Here is a 16,282-nt window from a genome sequence, read left to right as displayed (position 1 = left end):
TGTGCGTGTGTGCGCGCGCATGCCCACCCTTCATATCTGTCAGAGTTCCATATGAGAGCATCTAGATGAGATAAACATAGGGATTTACTCAGGAGGAGCAGAAGTGGAATTGCTTGATATTTAAACCAAGGAAGTCCTGCTGCACATGCCCAAGCATCCCTTTAATTACTTGGTTATGTACAGGAGAAACTTGAAGCTACTGTCTGCTATTGTGTTTTCTAAAGTAAATTTCATATTTTTTATCATTATAAAAGTTATACTTGTGCACTGTAATAAATAGGAAAATATAAATAAGGTAAAAAAAGAAAATAATCATCTATAATTAGAACTCCCAGAGTAATCCAGGGTAACATATTTTTTATATGATCCAGTCTTTTTTCTATACATGAAACATATAGCAATTCTAAAGTGGAGGAATGTTTCACAGTGATCAAAGTGTCATTCTACCAGAAAGACATCACAATTCTAAATCTGTATGCATTCAATTACATAGCTTGAAAATACACAAAGCAGAACTCAGCAGAACTAAAAGAGAGACTTTACCTCTCTCAATGGCTGAATGATTTATTGTTTTTTAAAAAGGCAAAAGTTATTAAGAATATAGAAGACCTAAACAACTCAATTAAAAATTTTTATCTAATTGACATATATAGAACACTGCATTCAGTAATGACAGAATACACATTCTTTTCAGTGCATACAGAGCATGTCAAAAATTGATCATAAAGAAACCTCAGCAAATTTCAAAGTATTGGAATCATGAAGGGGCATATTCTCTGACTAACATGAAATTAAGATAAAAATTAATAGCAAAAAGAACTAGATAATCTCAACATTTTTGGAAGTAAGCCATACACTTCTAAATAAGGGCAAATAAGAAATCTAAACAAATACTAGGAAATATTTTTAACTGAATGATAACTTGTGCAATTTTCTGAACATATCAAACCTTGTGGGATGTAATTAAAGCAGTGGTAGAGGGAAACATATAGCCATATTTAACACATATTTAATAGATATGTTAGAAAAGAAGAAAGACTAAAAGTCAATATTCTAAGCTTCTATCTCAAAAAGCTAGGAAAACATACTAATCAAATGAAACAAATGAGAAGGTGGGAAATAAAATAATAATGGTAAGAACAGAAATCAGTGAAATAGAAAACAAACTTTCAACTGAGAAAATCAACAGAAGCAAAATTAGTTCTTTGAAAACATCAAAATAATAAATAAACCTCTAGAAAACTGAGAGAAAAAAAGAATGAAATTACAAATTACTAAAATCAAGAATGGAAAAGGGGACATAATTATATACTTGATAGATATCAAAAGGTATTAAAGATATATATTTTTTGAAACACTTTAGGCCAATAAATTTGACAATTTTAACACAGAATAATCTTTTAAAAAGTTACCAAAACTAACAGAAATAGAAAATCTTAATTAAGTTTTAAAAACCTTCCAATAAAACAAAACAAAACCTTAGGCCCAGATGGCTTTGGCTGTGAATTCTTCCAAACATTTAAGAAAGAAATAACACTGATTCTGCACCAACTCTTTTAGAAAATAGAAAAGGACATGTTTATGAGGACAAGTATAACCTTGACTCTAAAACCTGACAGGGTTTACAAGCTACTTACTCTCATGAATATAGATCCAAAAATCCTAAACAAAATATTAGCAAATAAAATCCAGTGATATATAACAAGGTACTATGTCACAAAGAAGTAGAGTTTATTCCAGGAATGCCAGGGTTGTTTAACATTTTAAAATTCATCAATGTAACTCATAATATTAACAGATTAAAACAAAAAATTATGATCACCTTGATAGGTGTAGACTAGGCATTTTATACAGTTAAATGCCTTTAGGGGATAAAAATGTTAGCAAACTAGGAATAAAAGGAACTCTCCTTAATTTGATAAAGAATACCTACAAAAATCCTACATCAAACATAAAATCAAACAGATTATTGAAAGCTTTCCTCCTCTACTGAGGAATGAAAAGAAGATGATTCACCATTTTCCCAAGTTCCTAGCCAGTGAAATTAAGGCAAAAGTTTATAAAGATAGAAATACAGCTGTTATTATTGGTAAATGACATGATTGTGCACATATAAAATCTAAGAGTCTGTAAGCTATTAGACCAATAAGTTAACAAAGTTATGTATTTAAAAGTTAATATACAAAAATCAATTGTATTTCTATATATCACCAAAAAAGGAAAAATATATTGAAACATAAAACTTTTTACAATAGTACCAAATACATATCAAATACTTGGAATCAATCTAAAAGATGTATAAAACATCCATACTGAAAACTAAAAAACATGACTGAGAGAAATTTTTAAAGGTTTAAGTCAATGGTAGGATATCTCATTGAAATATGAGATATTAAATTGAATTGAGTTCAATTCAGTTATGAACTGAAATTGTGACTATGCCAACTCTCCCCAAAATTGATCTGTAGATTTAAGACAATCCCAATCTCAATTTCTGTACGGATCGTTTGTGTGTGTGTGTTTGTGTGCGTGTGTGTGTGTGTAAACTGACAAGCTAAAATTGATATGGAATTATAAAAAATTAAGAATGCTAAGATAATCTTGAAAAAGAAGAAAAAAGCTAGGGGACTTATACTAACAAATATTAAGACTTATTTTCAACTTCTAGTAATTGGAACAGGGTGGTATTGGTGTCAGCATAGGCAAATAGACCTCTGGAACAGAACAGAATCCAGAAACATAGAATATTACCTAATTAAAATAAAGATGACTCTGACTATAGTGCAGAAAGGATGATCCATTTTTTTTTTAATGGTGCTGGGTCAATTGGATATCCATATAGAAAAAAAATGAATCTTGACTACTATCTACTATGCTGTATCATACCACACAAAAATCAATTCCAGATGGGTTATAGCTCTAAATGTCAAACAATTTAGCTTTCAGAAGGAAATAATGGAAAATGTCACCATGATAGGCAAAGGTATCTTAAGTAGAGCACAAGAAGCACTAGCCATAAAGGAAAGAAGCTGGTAAGTTGGATTAGTTGCAAGAACAATGGGCCACTGAGATTTAAAGTGCTGGATCCGAGTGAGAATGTTTGTGCTTCAATCAGAGGCAGCTCTACCAGGAAGCTAAGCTTTAAAACCCTTCCTCTGCACAGGTTCCTTCCAAGGCCCTGGCAATCCATTCACGTGGTCATATATTTTTGTAAATTGTACACATCTCAACCTTTATCAATCCTGGAGTGTCCCAGGGCATGCTGGCTACAGTGTCTTTTCCTATCCTATGGCATCTGTCCCACTAACCCAGACCCAGACTCTGTTCGCAGTGAGCTGGTAGGGTACTGCCAGTCGAGCAGAGAAGGCAGCTCTGAAATCTGTTTGCCATCCTTGTGATTCCTTTTGTCCAGATTTGGGATTGATGCAAAGACTGGGGACCATCAGCAGGTATGGGTGGGTGACTTGGAGAAAAGAGAACTGTGAGAGGGGAAAGATGATGGGATATGTGGGATGACAAAGACTATCTCCTTGACCCAACTTTGCTCAGGTTCTTTGGAACCTTCTTCTCAACTAGGAGCCAACCATTGAACTTCTGTGTCCATCTTTACATCACCCAGTTTTAGCAAAAATCCTGCTATGTCAGTTTAGCAAGAATCCTCACCCTCCATATCTGATCAAATTTTTCATCCCCCACTCTTGGTATCTAATCACCGGGCCCCGCCTTCAGCAAAAATCCTACCAAGTTGATTTAGCCAGAATCCCTCCTTACCCCTGACGTTTCCTCTTAGTGATTTTCCATCCACTGACCCCCACCCTGATCCTTGGCTATTAATCCCCACTTGTCCATGCTGCACTCAGAATTCAGTTCTATACTGAAGTCTCTTTTTTCCCTCCTATTGCAATAGTTTTGGGTTTTTAAAAAAAATATAATTTATCTTCACTGTTTTAACTAGTGTCCAGCTCTAGTCTCTTTGACAGGAGTCAAAGGACCTGATACCCACCAGAATTCTAGAAATGCTTGACTTGACTGACAAAACAGACTCATATATGGAACGGAGCACCATTTATACCTAACTGCCATTCAGTGCAATAACAGTTCCATATATTATTATTAAACGTGTATCCAATTAACTTTGATGACAGCTCTCTTCCTAGTCTTGCTGTCTCAGTTTGGTAATCCAATTGTGACGTTAAAAACTCAAGAGGATGTTGCTTTCAGGCAACAGTAAGGTAGCTAGGCTACTACGGTGTCAGTTCCCACGCAGGGCTGGAAGTGACTCATTTTCTTGTTAACTTGTGCTATATATACTCCAGAAAAATGAGTTGACATTTCTAAAAGTACCTGATGGAAAAGAACAGAAGTTTTTCTTTCTCTCCCTGTCATTTGAAGCTCTTAACTCATACACTGTGCAATGTATGGGGAGGTAAAACACGCAACTCCTCCCCAAAAGCCGGGAGTAGAGCAGGCTCCCCTACCACTACCAACCACAAGCCAGTATCAGATAGCTTCTCTAACTCTGAAGACATTTTCTTTATAAAAATATAGCAGTGGCTGACATCCTTCATCATGCAAACCAACAAAGAGCTATTAAATATCTACAACAAACAGAGCTCGTTTCTTCTTTTCCCCAAAGATTATTTTTGATCCTTTGATGGAAAACTTGGGCTAGATAAAAAGGAAGCGCAGAACGACAAGTCATCATCCCCCAAATATTTTATTCTCTCACCTCACAGCTCTAGATACACCTGGGAAAGATGAAGAGGGATAGATGAAAGAGTGACTATGTACTTTAAGTCATTCCTTTAAGTAATCTAAGATGATGAAAAGAGTCACCCATGTTAAAATGCAATTTACGTCTGAAAGTGTTCCCTGTGTGGAAATTGCGATTATGGAAGAATCAATGGTAACGCCTTTTGGGGGTGAGGTTGGTTGACTTATGCCTTGAGTACAGCTGTGTTATTGGAGTGAAACTGGGCTTACTGGCCAGGTTAGAACAACATTATTTATTTCAACTTCTCAGGACACTTCTTTCTAGAAGAGAGGCAATTAACAGGAAGTAAGGAGGAAATGTAGGAACAACAGCTAAAGTAAAATGAGTTTGGTCTTTTATTTATTTATTTTAATTAATTAATTAATTAATTAACTTATTTTTAGCTGCGTTGGGTCTTTGTTGCTGCGCGCAGGCTTTCTCTAGTTGTGGCGAGCGGGGGCTACTCTTCATTGCGGTGCGCAGGCTTCTCACTGCGGTGGCTTCTCTTGTTGCGGAGCATGGGCTCTAGGCGCACGGGCTTCAGCAGTTGTAGCTCGCAGGCTCCAGAGTGCAGGCTCAGTAGTTGTGGCGCACGGGTTTAGCTGCTCCGCAGCATGTGGGATCTTCCCGGACCAGGGCTCGAACCCGTGTCCCCTGCATTGGCAGGCAGATTCTTAGCCACCAGGGAAGCCCCAAGTTTGGTCTTTTAAAAGGTAAATTCCAGTTAGATCCATCTCTTAGGGAGGGCAATGGACCCAGCTGTCCTCGGCCCCATGGTGGTGCTGCACCTCACTCTTCTATTTTGGAACATTGTTAAAACTCAATTAAAATTTTTCTGTCTTGAATAAAGATAACCCAAGGGGCCTATGAAAGACGCTGGCAGAGTGTTTCCTTTCCAGTGCGATTGATTATCTTAGGAACTTAACACTGACGGGGTTGCCCAAGGCCCTTCACCCTTGGGGAAGGTCCTGACCTTATTTGCAAAACCCATCTCATTCTCTGAAAGTGCCAAATAAATGAAATTTTCAGTAGATATGCCTATTAATTTTGTATTTGTGCAGATTCCCTGATCTCTAGGAATCCTGTTTGACCAACGCTTGATTCGCCTTCTAGGCACCAAGTGCTGGCACCTAAGAGAGGTTTTGCTCCAGAGCAGCGATAAGCAAACACTAAATAAAACAAAACAAGAGACTTGAAAGCCACGTTCCCAGGCTAATCTAGGAAGCAGGCCACATTCATCATTAGCGCTAGTCCTTATGGGTAGACCTTTATCCTGCCCCATGGCTGTCTCTTCAATCACTAAATTGTAGCCTTTCTAAACAGCGCCTAATGCTCCAGATCAGTGGTTCTCCAACTGTGGGCCCCAAACCAGCAGCATCCACGTCACCTGAAAACTGGCTGGAAATGAAAGTTCTTGGGCCTCATCCCAACCGGAAGTTCTGAGGGTGGGACCCAGTAACCTGTGCTTTACCAAGTCCTCCAGGTGATTCTGTTGCACACACTGAAGTTTGAGAATCACTGTTCCATACCACCTGCTCTCTCTTCTCTTCCTTGGAATGTACTCTCTTTCCTCCAATCCATCTGGACTCTTCTCTCTGCTAAGACAACTAACCCAATGCTTATGTTCACCAACGACAATAGTTAAGACATTGGGTCTCTCTCAGTTAATAGGTATTTTGAAGGCCAGACTTCTAACACATAGGTGAGAATTTCTGGCTGGCCTGGTGTTGGAGATTCACTCTGAAGGGGGACTGTCAAGACCGTCATTCTCGTCTGTTGGCTCACTTCCAACCCCAGACAAGACCTGCGCTTTTAGTCCAGCCCCCTTTGCAGGGGAAGGTAGAACTGGAGCCTGATGCTTCCCCACAGCTGCAGAGGGAATCACCTGGACTTCAGGGGGGTAGCAGCCCAAGGAAGCTGGGAGTCCGGCAAGTCTGTGTCCAAATGAGCCTGCTTCTCACCCGTCAAACAAGACACACTTTTTAATACAATAACCACTGTTACCTAATGATCAGAAATGTTCCACTTTGAACTAAGATGATAATATTAATGATAGTAAAAATATCTAAACTATCTAGTAAAAATATCTGAACATTTGTTGAGAGCTTTCTATGCACCAAACACTGTGCTAAATGCGCTAAGTTACTCACTTTAATCCTCCCAACAATCTTATGAAAGATGTACTTTCATACTGTCCCATTTTACAAAAGAGAAACTGAGAATCTCACAGAACCATTACTTGGAATCCTCCCTCCCACTCTGATATATGAAGCTTCCTTTCTGGCATGGCATTCAGCGTGGGTAAGTCTGGCTGCCACAAGTAAATAGAGTAGTAGATGGGAAATAGTCACAGAGCGAAGCTTAGTGCAAACTTTTCAGACCCATGTTCTGGGGTACACCAGCCCAGGCTCTCTCCTAATTTTTGCAAGGCTTGACGTTACATAACAGTATAAATAGAAGCCCACTTACCATATGTCTGACTATTTTGAAGTTATAAATTAGACTAGCAAACCGCTAAATAAAATATCCTCTTACCTTTGCAAAAGTACATTCATAACAGCTTGGAAGGCCAGGTTCAGATTCTGGACTCCTAGACTCCACAGCGTTTTGCGTTGGAACTTGATCATGGGGAGTGAAGTTGTTCCCTGCCATTCCTTTCTCTTCTCGTGCTTGTCTCCAGAGCCCACCAGGAAAGGCCTCATGTGTTCACAGGTGGATATAGTAGTTGACATGAGACCGGCTGGGACCTGGGACCCTTTGCTGCAGTGCTGCAGTGCTTGCACCTGGACACACCTCTCCTCAAGCAACGAAATACAAAGATACTTTATGGGACTAAAAATAACTGCGTGCATGCACAGTTGGGGCAAATTCTGGACCCAAAAGATACAAAGATACAAAAAAACCCAACTGCCACTTTTGAAGAGCTGGGAGCAAAAAGAGGGTGTGGGAGCAAAAGCAGGGCACTACTCATGCCCCTGCACACTACACCACCTAAGGGGTGGGCAAAACACCTAAGCCACCCCTCTGGCCCGACCCTGGGACACATCTCTACCCTCACCCCATATAAGGAGCAAGCTTGCCCCCCCTCAGGGAGCGAGCAAGCAGGGGAAACTTGTTTGTTCTCACTCCCCCCTGCTACAGCAGGGGCCCCAATAAAGCCTTGCCTGAATTTCTTGTCTGGCCTCTAGTCAATTTCTATTGATTGGGGAAGGCCAAGAACTCTGGTCAGTAACATACACATCCCAACTTTGTCCCCAGACCCCTGCAAACAGCAGGGCCCCTTGGCCAAGGCTGGGCTGTGAGGGGAGTCCACTCTCAGAAGGACAAGCTGTACTATGGATAGAAAGGCATGCAGGCCCAGAGCATGATGTAGAGGGGTGAACCGTGATTCTGGGTGGGGCTATCCCCATGGCCCTAGGGAAGGGGCACAGGCAGAGGAGGGCCAACTCAGGCAGGGCCTCTATATCACAGATCCCAGGGTAGCGGCCTTTCTTGCCTCATCTAAGGGCAATTCTGCCCACACTGTCCTCCAGAATTTCTGAGAAAGAGGATTACTATTCAAATAAGATTGAGAAACACTGGATATTGCACACTCTTCTTGGAAATTTATAGTCCAGGCGTATCTCACTTTATTGTGCTTCACTTTTCTGCCCTTTGCAGATACTGTGATTTTTTATAGATTAAAGGTTTCCTTTGTCAAGCAAGTCTAATGGTGCCATTTTTCCAACTGCATTTGCTCACTTCATATCTCTGTGTCACATTTTGGTAATTCTAGAAATATTTCAAACATTTTCATTATTGTATTTGTATGGTGACCTGGGATCAGTGATCTTTGACATTTTATTATAATTGTTTGGGGTGTCATGAACTGCACCCATATAAAATGGTGAACTTAAACAACAAGTGCTGTGCATGTTCTGACTGTTCCCCCATCTCTCTCTCTCCCCTCAGGCCTCCCTATTCCCTGAAACACAACAATACAGTAAGTCCCCTACATACGAACCTTCAAGTTGCGAACTTTCAACGATGCGAACATGCGTTCGCATGTCCAATCACGTAAGTTAGTTCATGTGTCTGGCAGACATTGTCATGTGCGTGCATCCTCTACAAGTGGTTGTGCTTTTGTGTACTTTACTGTACAGTACTGTATAGAGTACAGTAGTACAGTATCTTTATTTCAAGCCCAGGATGTCAGAAGCAAGCGTAAAAGCAGTAGGGATGTAGCTGGTACTCCTGTGTATTCCAAGGTACTGTCCTGTAAGATTAAAAATTTTTAATTTTGTGTTTGTTTTTTGTGTTTGTGTTTTGTGTGTTTGTTTTTTGTGTTTGTTTTTTATGTATTATTTGTGTGAAAAGTATTATAAACCTATTACAATACAGTACTATCAATATATAGCCGATTGTGTTAGTTGAGTTAGTTGGGTTAATTTGACATATGTATACATATATCAAAATATCACATTGCACACCTAAAATATATGCAGTTTTTATTTGCCAATATTACCTCAACAAAGCTGGGGGAAAAAACAAAGTTATTTTCTATTTTCTAGATCCCAATCATAATTATGTTTAGAGCTGCATAAAATAACATAACTGCCCAACATAATATATTTTTCAGTGACAATTTTACTTCGTATGTATTTCCAAACACTAATCTGCTGAAAAAATATTTCTTATTATTATATAATTCTGCAGTCACCACTCTCAGGCCACTTCACATACCTTTCTTATTTATCTTCCCTTTTTTTCCCAATAATAGGCTATTAGGGAAAATTTTGAGTACATGTCTGAATTGTGTGATAAAGCTTTCCTGATTTTTTTTATATTTATTTATTTTTGGCTGCGTTGGGTCTTCGTTGCTGCGCGTGGGCTTTCTCTAGTTGCAGTGAGCAGGGGCTGCTCTTCGTTGCGGTGCACGGGCTTCTTCTTGTGGTGGCTCCTCTTGTTGTGGAGCATGGGCTCTAGGCAGGTGGGCTTCAGTAGTTGTGGCACACGGGCTCAGTAGTTGTGGCACACGGGCCCTAGAGCGCAGGCTCAGTAGTTGTGGCACACGGGCTTAGTTGCTCAACTGCATGTGGGATCTTCCCAGACCAGGGATTGAACCTGTGTCCCCTGCATTGGCAGGCAGATTCTTAACCACTGCGCCACCAGGAAAATCCCTTTCCTGATTTTTTTTCCCCCCAGTCTTTGGTTCCTGATGTGAATTTAAGCTTTATCAATTTGATTTTAGCATTGGTATGTCCATAGTGTGAAAAAAACTTTTTAAAAAGACTCTGGGGCTTCCCTGGTGGAGTAGTGGTTAAGAATCCACCTGCCAATGCAGGGGACACAGGTTCGAGCCCTGGTCTGGGAAGATCCCACATGCCGCGGAGCAACTAAACCTATGCGCCACAACTACTGAGCCTGTGCTCTAGAGCCCACGAACCAAAACTACTGAAGCCCGCGCACCTAGAGCCCGTGCTCTGCAACAAGAGAAGCCACTGCAATGAGAAGTCCACGCACTGCAACAAAGAGTAGCCTCTGCTCGCTGCAACTAGAGAAAGCCGCACGCAGCAACTAAGACCCAATGCAGCCAAAAATAAATAATAAATAAATAAACACATTAAAAAAAAAAGACTCTGACTTCATAGAATAGATTCTAAACAACTCTTCGAGTTCACTATTCTACTCCCCTTAGCGTCTTATTTTGCCTTTCTTTCAAAATGGAAATAAGTGCAGCCTGGTAGGTAGATAACAAAGGAAAAATTCAGGAATGCAGAGTTGAAAATTAGATAAAACCTATGTTTTTCTGTAGCCTAAAACAAATTCTTCACTTTTCTCCCATCCTTTAAATTGGAGCCTATTGTGAGGATTTGCTTAGCATTTATAAAATCCAGAAAAAGAAAAGGAGTAGTAGTATTGAGTGAAAGTCAAGAGAAGTGTTTCATGTTGAAGAACAATCACAGTGTGTATTTATGTTTACTAGAAAAAACATAAAGGATTCCCAGGAGGCTAATCTTAAAAGTTAGTCACTGTTAATTCCAGGTGAAGCCATCCTCACAGCTGCCCTTATTCCTCAGTTGAAAATTCCAGCCACACCGTTGCTGTGGTGACTGCTGCAACCACTTGCTTGTTTCAGCTGAAAAAACATATTCAGGTTGTCAGACTGTGCCACTGGATGATTTTGGCTCAGAACATTAAGGTCACTGACATTGCCTTCTCAAACCATGTTATCAATCCAATATGCGGCAGTAAAAGAAAGTTGAGACAGAGCTCTTGTCTAGGCTGGGAGCCAGTCAGGGTCTCAGGGGATGACAGTGTCCTTGGTCATCTCATTTAGAGTCTAGTCCTTAACTTTATGGCTGGAGGGTCACTTCTATTGGTGTACCTAGAGACAGACTCTAGGGTGCCAATTAACATTAATCAAATTCACAAAAAAATAATATATAAACTGGAACATCTATTATTTTCATTGAGAAATATAATCATTAAGAACACTGGGGGGCTTCCCTGGTGGCACAGTGGTTGAGCGTCTGCCTGCCGATACAGGGGACACGGGTTCGTGCCCCGGTCCGGGAAGATCCCACATGCTGCGGAGCGGCTGGGCCCGTGAGCCATGGCCGATAAGCCTGTGCGTCCGGAGCCTGTGCTCCGCAACGGGAGAGTCCACAACAGTGAGAGGCCCGCGTACCGCAAAAAAAAAAAAAAAAAAAAGAACACTGGAATCCCCATGCCCATTGGTCTCTGTGTGGTACCTACAAAGCCAAATTTAAGTGGGAAGATTACTCTGTTATTTGTGAACCAAAGCCAGGGGAATAAGTGAGATGATTTTGGTGGCTGTTATTATCAAACTTAACAACTCCCTTTCAACCATTTTCTGAGTTCCTTTGCAATGCATTTCCTTGTGTAAACCATCTTCCTTTACGCAGTGCAAATACCAACTAACTTGCCAATATCTTTAAACAGGCTAATATGGGCATACTCTACTAAGGTTTTTCTTTGTTTTTTGGGGTTTTGTTTTTGGTACGCGGGCCTCTCACTGCTGTGGCCCCGCCCGCTGCAGAGCACAGGCTCCGGACGCGCAGGCTCAGCGGCCTTGGCTCACGGGCCCAGCCGCCCCGCGGCACGCAGGATCTTCCCGGACCGGGGCACGAACCCGCGTTCGCCACATCAGCAGGCAGACTCTCAACCACTGCGCCACCAGGGAAGCCCTCTGCTGAGTTTGAATGACTTAATTTAGCATTGGGTATTTCCCAAAATTTTCATGTTCACATTTACAAATCATTGCTTAGCATGTGTTAGCTCTACAGATGGTTAATGTGAGGCTGACTTTTCAGAATCTAATCTTATGTACAGTTTTCTGGAAGCCTTTACCAAATACTGAAAACAGGTCAATGTTTCCAATTGTAGAAGGAGAAACAGGAAGACACTATAGAATAAAGACATGGTACCAGATTAATATTTGATTCCTGGCATGAGACTTTTTTTTAAATTCCCATATCAGACAGTCACTGTTTGTGGTAGGATCTCAGAAATGTAAACCCTTAAAAATCATGAGATACAAATGGCTCATACAACTCAACAACAAAAAAACAAACAACCCAATCGAAAAATGGACAGAAGACCTAAATAGACATTTCTTCAAAGAAGACATACAAACCCATGCACATATGGTTACCTCATTTTTGATAGAGGAAGCAAGTATATACAATGGAGAAAAGACAGGCTCTTCAATAAGTGTTGCTGGGAAAACTGGACAGCTACATGTAAAGGAATGAAATTAGAACACTCCCTAACAGCATACACAAAAATAAACTCAAAATGGATTAAAGACCTAAATGTAAGGCCAGACACTATAAAACTCTTAGAGGAAAACATAGGCAGAACACACTACGACATAAATCACAGCAAGATCCTGTTTGACCCACCTCTTAGAGAAATGGAAATAAAAACAAAAATAAACAAATGGGACCTAATGAAACTTAAAAGCTTTTGTACAGCAAATGAAACCATAAACAAGACGAAAAGACAACCCTCAGAATGGGAGAAAATATTTGCAAATGAATCAACTGACAAAGGATTAATCTCCAAAATTTACAAGCAGCTCATGCAGCTCAGTATCAAAAAAACAAACAACCCAATCCAAAAATGGGCAGAAGACCTAAACAGACATTTCTCCAAAGAAGATATACAGATTGCCAACAAACACATGAAAAGATGTTCAACATCACTAATCATTAGAAAAATGCAAATCAAAACTACAAGATATCATCTCACACCAGTCAGAATGGCCATCATCAAAAAAATCTAGAAACAATAAATGCTGGAGAGGGCGTGGGGAAAAGGGAACCCTCTTGCACTGTTGGTGGGAATGTAAATTGATACAGCCACTATGGGGAACAGCATGGAGGTTCCTTAAAAAACTAAAAATAGAACTACCATACAACCCAGCAATCCCACTACTGGGCATATACCCTGAGAAAACCATAATTCAAAAAGAGTCATGTACCACAATATTCATTGCAGCCAGGACATGGAAGCAACCTAAGTGTCCATCGACAGATGAATGGATAAAGATGTGGCACATATATACAATGGAATATTACTCAGCCATAAAAAGAAACAAGATTGAGTCATTTGTAGTGAGGTGGATGGACCTAGAGTCTGTCATACAGAGTGAAGTAAGTCAGAAAGAGAAAAACAAATACCGTATGCTAACACATATATATGGAATCTAAAAAAAAAAAAAAGGTTCTGAAGAACCTAGGGGCAGGACAGGAATAAAGACGCAGACATAGAGAGTGGACTTGAAGACACAGGGAGGGGGAAGGGTAAGCTGGGATAAAGTGAGAGAGTGGCACGGACTTATATATACTAACAAATGTAAAATAGATAGCTGGTGGGAAGCAGCCACATAGTACAGGGAGATCAGCTTGGTGCTTTGTGACCACCTAGAGGGGTGGGATAGGAAGGGTGGGAGGGAGACACAAGAGGGGGGAGATATGGGGATATATGTATATGTGTAGCTGATTCACTTTGTTATAAAGCAGAAAATAACACACCATTGTAAAGCAATTATACTCCAATAAAGATGTTAAAAAAATTTTTTAAAGACATACAGACGGCCAATAGGCACATGAAAAGATGCTCAACATCACTGATTATTAGAGAAATGCAAATCAAAACCACAATGAGGTACCACTTCACACTGGTTAGAATGGCTGTCATTAAAAAGTCTGCAAATAACAAATGCTGGAGAGGGTGTGGAGAAAAGGGAACCCTCCTACACTGCTGGTGGGAATGTAAGTTGGTGCAGCCACTATGGAAAACAATATGGAGGTTCCTCAAAAAACCAAAAATAGAATTACCATATGATCCAGCAATCCCACTCCTGGGCATATATCCAGACAAAACTATAATTGAAAAAGGTACATGCACTATTGTGAATAGTGCTGCATGTTCACAGCAGCACTATTCACAATAGAAGAGACATGGAAACAACCTAAATGTCCATCGACAAATGAATGGATAAAGAAGATGTGGTACATAGATACAATGGAATAATACTCACCATAAAAAGGGATGAAATAATGCCATTTACAGCAACATGGATAGACCTAGAGATTATCATACTAGCTGAAGTAAGTCAGAAAGAGAAAGACAAATACCATATGATATCACTTATATGTGGAATCTAAAATATGGCACAAATAAACCTATCTTTGAAACAGACTCACAGACATAGAAGACAAATTTACTGTTACCAAAAGGGGAGGGGGGGATGGCGGGAGGGATGGACTGGGAGTTTGGGGTTAGCAGATGCAAACTATGATATATAGAATTGATAAACAAGGTCCTACTGTATAGCACAGGGAACTGTATTCAATATCCTTAGATAAACCATAATGGAAAAGAACATAAAAAAGAATGTGTATATATATATCTATATATATATAGATATATATAACTGAATTACTGTGCCGTTCAGCAGAAATTAATACAACATTGTAAGTCTACTATATTTCATTAAAAAAAATCATGAGAGATATTACAAGGGTGCTGAGACATCCCTCAAAGTAAGAAAGGCTTTCGCATCGTTTTAATTTAAAAAGTATAAAGGGGCACCCGCCACCATGTCGGTGGCCTTCGCATTCGCCCGGCAGAGAGACAAAGGAGAAGTCATGCAGCAAACCACGCAGAAGATGCTAGATGAGAACCACCACCTGATCCAGTTCATCCTGGACTACCAGAGCAAGGGCAAGATGGTGAGTGCACCCAGTACCAGCAGGCCCTGCACCGGAACCTGGTCTACCAGGCCACGATCTCGAACTCCAACCAGAATATGCAGTCCCTGCTGTACGGCCGCCCACCCCGAGCAGGACGCCGGGCCCTGCCCGGCGGAGGGCTGTTCCGGAGCTGCTCTGACCCCGGCCCGCACTTCCGGGGCAGCCTCATTGATGCCACAGCCGCCTGCCTGCCGCCGTCCTCCCTCACGCAGGCGCAGACCGACATCGGTCCAAACCACGTGTTCACGCGGCAGACGGCGCAGAGCGCGCTGCCCAGCGCCTCGACAAGCGCGTCAGGCAGCAGCCAGGGCTCGGGGCCCGGCTACAGCCACTCGGGACCGGCCTCGCAGAGCGTACCGCCTGCAGGGCCAAGGCGCCATTAGCAACGACGTGTCTTGGGCCAACATCAACATGCAGCCCAACCCAGGCGGCTTCGGCCCGCTACAGCTGGGTGCGGGGCGGGAGCCCGCACTACGCAGGCCAGTCCATGGCCATGATGGCCGGAGCGGGCAGGGGAGCAGCGCGGTGGGGCAGCAGCCCACAGGGCGCTACCGGTCCTCCCGGCAAGGCTCCTCCCAGAGTACCTGTGCCGGGGGGAGAACAACTGTGGCGAGCTGTACGGCCACCGCCAGGCCACCTCGGAGCCCATGAGCCGGACAGACCCCCCGGACCACACGGCGATTACACCGACCAGCTGGCATCCTACGCCCAGCAGAGCTACTACCGGTCGTTTGAGGAGTCCGCGCAGCACTACCACAACGGCGGTAAGGCCGGCCGGGCCGCGTGCTGCAGGGCCTGATGTGTACGGGCTTTATGGCAGTGGAGGCCGGGCCCTGTGTCCCCACTTGCCTGTGTGTTAATGAAGCGAGAGAAGGGTCTCTCGGGGTAGACCCACCATGTGGCCCAGCTGACCATCTTGGGGCCTGTGAGCTGCTCTCGGAGCCTCCTCAGTCAAGACTGTCCTTTGTTCCAAAGGCGGGAGGGCGAGCGGCGGGGACCTGGGCACCCCGTCTCCCTCCTGAGCCAGGCGGGCGGCACACGTGGGGTGTGTTGGGCATGGCCTGGGCATTCCTTCCTGCTGGCAAATAAGGCGCACCTCTGGCAGAGGGACCTGTCAGACCGAGGGTGAGGCGGCGACGCGCTGGAAGCAGCTCCCCGGACAGAAAGCCCTGGTCTGTGGCGCTCGCCCATTTCCCTGGTGTGAACACTCCCACTCCCAATGACTTAAAACTGCCAAGGTGACATCACCAAATACGGATTTGGG

At 42.2% G+C, this 16,282-nt stretch overlaps 1 pseudogene; it reads left to right on the top strand.

Annotated features, from left to right (window-relative positions):
• The first annotated feature begins 14,865 nt into the window (after window positions 1–14,865).
• Window positions 14,866–15,817, top strand: LOC132508971 (calcium-responsive transactivator-like; annotated as a pseudogene).
• The last annotated feature ends 465 nt before the right edge of the window (window positions 15,818–16,282 follow it).

The sequence above is a fragment of the Lagenorhynchus albirostris genome, chromosome 18 (genome assembly GCF_949774975.1).
Source record: "Lagenorhynchus albirostris chromosome 18, mLagAlb1.1, whole genome shotgun sequence".
NCBI lineage: Eukaryota > Metazoa > Chordata > Mammalia > Artiodactyla > Delphinidae > Lagenorhynchus > Lagenorhynchus albirostris.
Note: the sequence above shows the minus strand (reverse complement) of the source record. Positions and strands in the feature narration are given on the sequence as shown.